The sequence below is a fragment of the Mustela nivalis genome, assembly GCF_964662115.1.
Source record: "Mustela nivalis genome assembly, chromosome: 16".
Taxonomy (NCBI): Eukaryota; Metazoa; Chordata; class Mammalia; order Carnivora; family Mustelidae; genus Mustela; species Mustela nivalis.
The window spans coordinates 45,911,228-45,919,229 of NC_139035.1; positions in this window are offsets into that span (position 1 = coordinate 45,911,228).

Here is an 8,002-nt window from a genome sequence, read left to right on the forward strand (position 1 = left end):
AGTGCAGAGGACCATAAGAGAAGTGAGGGAAAACTGAATGGGAAGAAATCAGAGAGGAAGACAAACTATGAGGTACTCTGGACTCCAGGAAACAAATTGAGGTTACAGAAGGGAGGGGTTGGGGTTTGGGAAACTGGGTGATAGGCACTGAGGAGGTTACATGATCTGATAAGTACTTGGTGTTATATGCAACTAATGGGTCATTGAACACTACATCAAAAACTAATGATGTACTATATTTTGGCTAATTGAACTTAATAAAAAAAATCTGTGAGCAGAGTCACTTGTTTGGCCCTGCAGTGACATTGTTTCAAGTTTCGAAGCTCTACTGATCTAATGATAATTGTTAATTAATGATTAATTTTTGTGTGTCAAGTGTTGTATTAAATGTATCATCTGCTTTCATCCCCTTATGAACCTTGTAAGATAGTTCTATCATGAATTTCAGAGAGGATTAAGTAGATTACTAAAACAGATTAGAAACCAGGCTGTCTGGTTCCACATTTGAACATTTAACGCTAGGCTAACCATTTTTCTGACCCAATTGTATACAAGTCCCCTCTTAGCCATAGTGTCAGTTATCCATGGTCACCTCCAGTTTGGAAGCAAGTGGTCCTCCTTCTGACAAATAGTCAGAAGGTCATTAGTAGCCTAATGTTAGATCACAATGTCTGCATCATTCACCTCACTTCACTTCACATGTAGGCATTTTATCATCTCACATCATCACAAGGAGAATGGTGAGTACAGTGCTTTAAGATGTTCTGAGAGAAAGAGAGAGAGAGACCATATTCACATAATTTTTTAAATTAAACTTTATTATAGTTATATATATATATATATATATATATATATATATATATATGAAAAAATCATATAGGTAGGGTCCAATACTATCTGCGATTTCAGGCATCCACTGGGAATCTAGGAATGTATCCCCTGCAGAGAAGTGGGGCTACCTTATTTGCAAACTTTGTTACCAATTTTTGCTCTGGACTGAGGAAATTCTTAGACTTAATCTTCTTCTTGTCTCTAATGAAGACTCACAGGCACATAATGTAATATTTTGTGTAATGATACTACACTGTATTTGGTAATAAGACTATAATTTCTTTTTGTAAGTTATCCTTCTAGAAATACCTCTTAAATTATGTACTGCAAAATAGAAGTGATCATTTCTTGGGGAAAAATAAAACAAGTCTTGCCTATGATGTATAGTTAGTTGAAAGTCAATGGTTAATAGTCCAGTTAATATAACCAGCTCAGCCAGATTATATGTCACTATTTAAATGAAATTCAAGCATAAAATGATACTGAAAACTTCTGTTTGGACGTGTATTTAACAATCAAAGGGAATAAAACATATGTAAAAGTCAAGCTGGGTATATGACCAAGTTTTAGTAGATTAGATATAAGATTCTATTTATATCACAAAAGACATGGTTGCTGCTAGTTCTATTGTTAAAGTTTATATTCTTTTAAGAAATCCTGTTAATTAGTAATTAAACATCATGTTATAATATTCCTAATGTTATTAGTAAGCCCACAAAAATACAATTGATTATAAAACAGAGATTTTTCTTTTAGGTATTCTGGGAGAATAAAATTTCATTTACAAAGTATTTCTCAAAAGATAATTTTAAAGTACTCATCTCCAAAATTTCATTTTATAGGAATACTATAATTTAAAAATCCACCCATAGCATAGTTTCAATAAACCAAAAAAATGGAACATCTTTTTAATTCCTTGTGATCCTTCTTAATGGTATTCTAGTTTTTATCTTTCTCTGTTAAGAAATGACTGGAAATAAATTGAAATGATCAGAAATAAATTTGAATGCCAAGGTTATGAAGATCCCTTTAGATTGCATATAGAAATCTATTTTTTAATTGTTCACAGATTAAAATTGTCATTTCCTGAAGGGCACAACGCTGGGGTCTTATATATGAAAAATAGTTGAACTGCTGAAAAAAATAGTCAACCATCCTTTGTCTCATTTGTTTTTTGTTTTTGTTTTTGTTTTAAAGATTTTATTTATTTATTTGACAGACAGAGATCACAAGTAGGCAGAGAGTCAGGCAGAGAGAGGAAGGGAAGCAGGCTCCCTACTGAGCAGAGAACGTGATGCGGGGCTTGATCCCAGGACCCTGGGATCATGACCTGAGCCAGAGCCAGAGGCTTTAACCCACTGAGCCACCAAAGCACCCCCTCATTTTTTATCTTCAGTCCTGTTATCTGCAGTTGTGGTGCAAACTGAGGCTTACTGCAATGTTCTGCTGCATGTGCCATGAGGGTAAGAGTGACTGTTCTGATACTGACATCTTGAAATGTTTACATCATTCAATTTTGAAAAGACATTAAAGTGGAGGAAATTGGCTATACCCAGGCAGCCTTATGATAAGTTTTGCTGGAGGGGAGGTGGGTAGGGGGATGGGTTAATTGGGTGATGGGCATTAAGGAAGGCACTTGCTGCGATGAGCCCTTGGTGTTATAAGTAAGTGACAAATCACTAAGTTTTATTCCTGAAACCAATACTACAGTATTAGTTAGCTAACTTGAATTTAAATAAAAACGTTGAAAAAAAAAAAAAAGGTTATGTAATCAATAACTTTCTTTTGTTCCTAAGAACAATGGTCAAAGTTAGTTGAAATCTATCCTTAATGAAAAAAATGGCTGTTGCTAGTATGGATTTAATCTCTCTACCAGCAGTACCCATCTGATGGCAAACACGGTACAGGATTCAGGGTTAGGGGAGCTAAAAAGAACTATTCTTTTTATTGCTTATGTTATTTTAAGATTGAACTACACATTGACCTTAGTAACAAGAAATGAAATGGTATCTTGATTCTTTGCACATAGAACTGGCTGCAAAGAAAACCTGAATCAGATTACACAGCAGGGAAAGGAAAGAAAGAGAGAGAGAAAAAGAAAGAGATAACTCTTACTTCATTATGAACTTAACTGTGAAAATGGATTAGGTAGTATTGGCTAAAATAAGTTTAGGAGGAAATTTCTAACATGAGAGTTAACTTGTGAAATTACAGATGCTATGAATTTTTATGTTAAAACCATTTCAAATTGTCATCCAAGAATGTCATCCTAATTCCCAACCCCCCAATAGCACATAAAAACATGCTGTTGGAGATTTTGCTCACCTTGAAAAATTGCTTAATATAAAAAAATTAAATAATAATTATTAAAATAGGTGAAAAAGCATCTTTTTCTTTTGATATAAAAATTTCAAAATGATTTTTTAAAATTTATTAATTTATTTTTATTTTTTAAAGATTTTATGTATTTATTTGACAGAGATCACAAGTAGACGGAGAGGCAGGCAGAGAGAGAGAGAGGAGGAAGCAGGCTCCCCGCCGAGCAGAGAGCCCGATGCGGGACTCAATCCCAGGACCCTGAGATCATGACCTGAGCCGAAGGCAGCGGCCCAACCCGCTAAGCCACACAGGTGCCCCTTGAAATGATGTTTTTTGATTATGAAATTAATTTCTTCACCTCTCATGCACTTCCCAGCTATTCGTAATTTTGCTATATGTCTCTCATCTGAAACAATTCTCTTGGAATTCTCCTAGGGAACTTCCAAATCATATATTTAGTCCTTTTCAGTGTATTGGTTTCTTAGGGCTACTGTAATAAATTACCAGAAACTGGGTGGTTTAGAACAAAAATTTGTTTCCTCACAGTTCTGGAGGTCAGAAGTCTGAAGTGAAGGTGTTGGCAGAGCCTCATTATTTCCAGAAATACTAAAGAGTAGTTTTCTATGCTCTCTCTAGCTTCTAGTGATTGTTGTCATCCTTGTAGTTCCTTGTTTTGTAGGGGCATCACTCCAGTCTCTGCCTCCATTGTCATGTGGCCTTCCTCCACATGTGTGGTCTCCATGTTTCTGTGTCTAAATCTCCCTCTTTTATAAGAACACCAATCACTGATTATGGACCCTAATCTAGTATGACTTAATCTTACCTCCTCTAAACTTCCCCCTCTTGTCTTTCATGATATTGAATTTTTCTTGTTCTTAATTTTCTCTAACCTTGTTCAGTTATCTTCTTGATTGTTTTATTTTCTGGTTGTTTTTTCAATATGGCATTCCTGTATTTTTGTCTTTATTTCTTTCCTTTCTATAGTCTCAGTCTCCATGCATTTAATAAGGACATGCTGGTAACTACATGTTCTTACATGAGCTGGATGCTGACCATGAACAGAAAAATAATCATAAATTCTACTTGGGAATATACGGTGAAACAGAGAGACACAGGTAAACATATCAATAAGTGTAGCACTGAGTGGAAAAGGAACATAAATCATGCAATATGAAAACCTTCAAAATACAGAAGATACTCTAACTGAATTTTGAAAAAATGAGTGAGTGTTCAACAGTCTAATTTTCATGAATTTCTATTCCACTTTTCTTGGTGGAAAGGTTTTAGTTATGAAATACATTTTAAAATAGATATAAGAATATTCATTTAAAAATAGATACAAGAGGGGCACCTGGGTGGCTCGGTGGGTTAAAGCCTCTGCCTTCAGCTCAGGTCATGATCCCAGGGTCCTGGGATCGAGCCCCGTGTCAGGCTCTCTGCTCCGCAGGGAGCCTGCCTCCTCCCCTCTCTCTCTGCCTACCTCTCTGCCTACTTGTGATCTCTTCTCTCTGTCAAATAAATAAAATCTTAAAAAAAAAATAGATACAAGGATATTTAAAAATAGATATAAGAAAATATTCATAAGAATATTTAAAAATAGAAGAATATAAGAATATTCTTATAAGAACAAGATATAAGAATATAAGAAAATTTTAGTTATGAAATACACTTAAAAAATAAGTCAAGCAGAGGAAGTCAATTATCATATGGTTTCACTTATTTGTGGAGCATAACAAATAGCATGGAGGACAAGGGGAGATGGAGAGGAGAAGGGAGTTGAGGGAAATTGGAAGGGGAGGTGAACCATGAGAGACTATGGACTCTGAAAAACAATCTGAGGGTTTTGAAGGGGTGGGGGGTGGGAGTTTGGGGGATCCAGGTGGTGGGTATTGGAGACGACACGGATTGCATGGAGCACTGGGTGTGGTGCAAAAATAATGAATACTGTTATGCTGAAAAAATTAAAAATTAAAAAATATAGATCTATGGATATAAAAATAGATATAAGAATATTCATTTAATAGATTTATTTAGAATAGTTTTCAATTTAAAGAAATGTTGCAAATATAGTAAATAGAATCCCTGGATACTTCTACTCAGCTTCCCCTGTGGTTAATATTTTACATTATTATGGTATATTTGTCATGTCTAGTGAATCAATATTGATACACTGTAATTAACTAAGCTCCAAGCTTTACTCAGATTTCCTTAGTTTTTAATCTAATGTCCCTTTTCTTTACCAAAATCCCATTCAGAGCATCACTTAACATTTAGTCATTATGTCTTCTTAGGCTCACCTAGACGATGATAGTTTTTTTAGATTTTCTTTGTTTCCTTGACAATTTTGATCAGCAATTTTGAAGAATGTCCCTCAGTTGGAGTTTGTCTGAATTTTTTTCATCATTTTTTTGAGGTGATGCATTTTTGGAGGAGGGTCACAGAAAGGAAGTGTCATTCTCATTACATTGTATAAAAGTTACATATTATCGACATGACATCATTGGTGATGTTAACCTGAATTACCTAGAAGAAGTTGTGTTTGTTGGAATTAAGAATTAAGCTCCACCTCCTTATGGAAAGTTATTTACATAAATTACTTAGAATTCTTCAGTATGGAAATATGTTTCTTTACACCCATTTATTTATTCAATCATTTATGAGCATCTGTATGGATTTCTGGGTATTTAGTTTATACTTGAAGTGATAACTTTATGTGCCAACCTAAAAACAAGAAACTAGTTCAAGAACTAAAAGCTTTTATTTAGGATCAAAGAATTGCAAATTGGGGTACACAGATTTAGGTAGAAACTCAAATAGTGTACTGATTACTGAAGGTGGACTTGGGAATTTTACGGGAAAGAAAAGGAAGATTAGCTAAGTTGTTTTGAAAAGAGTTCATTGGCATTGAGAAAAAGGCCTGTATTTGTACTTCCTTGATTGGTCAGGCGAAGTGATCACCAGGCTAAAGTTCAATTTTATCAGTCTTCTGGCTATTTGATTTCCTGCTGACTTTCTGGAACACTGGTGTTTTAGTCCAACTCAAAGGTTCAGAAAATTGGACATGCAAGTCATTTCCTCTGAAATGGCTGCTCTGGCTCCATTTTAAATGGCTCTACATATGCCTTATATTCAGAATACTATATTATTTATTTTGTTTCTTAAATTGGTCCAACTTTGGACATTTTGAACTCTTTCAGGTGACTCCTGTGTACTCTTGGCATGTCCCTATAATTTTGATTTTTGTAGCACTTCCATACTTTCTAACCCTACAAGATGATTCAGGATCATCTTGTACATTTCTTGCCACAGACCTAGAATAAGCCATTTCTCCAGGAGCCTGGTCCTTTTATTGAGGACAATATTAGAAACCAAGATCCAGATGCTGGTGTGCTTGTTGTTACTGAAGTTCTTGTTTGTAGGCTCTCTCAGCCAGCAGAGCTAAGAAATATATACATATACACTAATCTGTGTATATACCCATATTTCCCTCTTTCTCCGTATCTACATATTCAGACCAATGGCTCTGACTCTAACCCAGTACTAAATAGTTCATTCTGTTCTCCCTCCTTGCTTATCTGTAAGCTCCCTTTCTAACACTAAGAAGCTTGGCTCCTACCATTTGACACTGATTTCCTTTTGTTTAATTCCAGTATACATGTATAGTATTTTCAGATTTATCAATCCACCAAGAGAAATAACTTCACCAACTATAGTACTCCTTATATACAGCTCCTTTGCCTTTTGTCTTATAGTTGCAATAATTTCTAAAGTTATTTAGGTCAGTACCCTTTTTTCCTCCCCCTTCATTGATGTGGTATCATGCATTTATAATACAGTTTTGTTTTTGTTTTTGTTACATTTTGCATTCCATCCTAAGATCCTTCAACCTCCTAATTGATTTTTAAAATTTTGAATAGATGAATTTTTACTTTTTGTGCTGTAAAGTTTTACGAGTTTTGACAAATTCATAATGTTATGTATCCATCACTCTAGTAACATAAAGTTTTACTGCCCTAGAAAAAAATTCTCTGTACTTCACTTAATCAAATTGTGAATTTCTAACTCATTAATTTTTATTACCTATCTCTCTTATTCTCCAGTAAATCTCCTACTATCTTGGCTAATGCCCTGAATTACCTCTCTTCTAGATTGTTATAATGGAGGCTGGAAGAAGCGGTGGATATAACAGGGGGAAATTCACTTTGCTAAGGAATCCTCACTTTGCAAAATTATTTTTTTTCAAGTTCTATTTCTTTTTTTTAATTTATTTTTTACTTTCAGCATAACAGTATTCATTATTTTTGCACCATACCCAGTGCTCCATGCAATCCGTGCCCTCTATAATACCCACCACCTGGTACCCCGACCTCCCACTCCCCTTCAAAACCCTCAGATTGTTTTTCAGAGTCCATAGTCTCTCATGGTTCACCTCACCTTCCAATTTCTCCCAACTCCCTTTTCCTCTCTAACTCCCCATGTCCTCCATGCTATTTGTTATGCTCCACAAATAAGTGAAACATATGATAATTGACTCTCTCTGCTTGACTTATTTCACTCAGCATATTCTCTTCCAGTCCCGTCCATGTTGCTACAAAAGTTGGGTATTCATCCTTTCTGATGGAGGCATAAAACTCCATAGTGTATATGGACCACATCTTCCTTACCCATTCGTCCGTTGAAGGGCATCTTGGTTCTTTCCACAGTTTGGCGACCGTGGCCATTGCTGCTATAAACACTGGGGTATAGATGGCCCTTCTTTTCACTACATCTGTATCTTTGGGGTAAATACCCAGTAGTGCAATGGCAGGGTCATAGGGAAGTTCTATTTTTAATTTCTTGAGGAAACTCCACA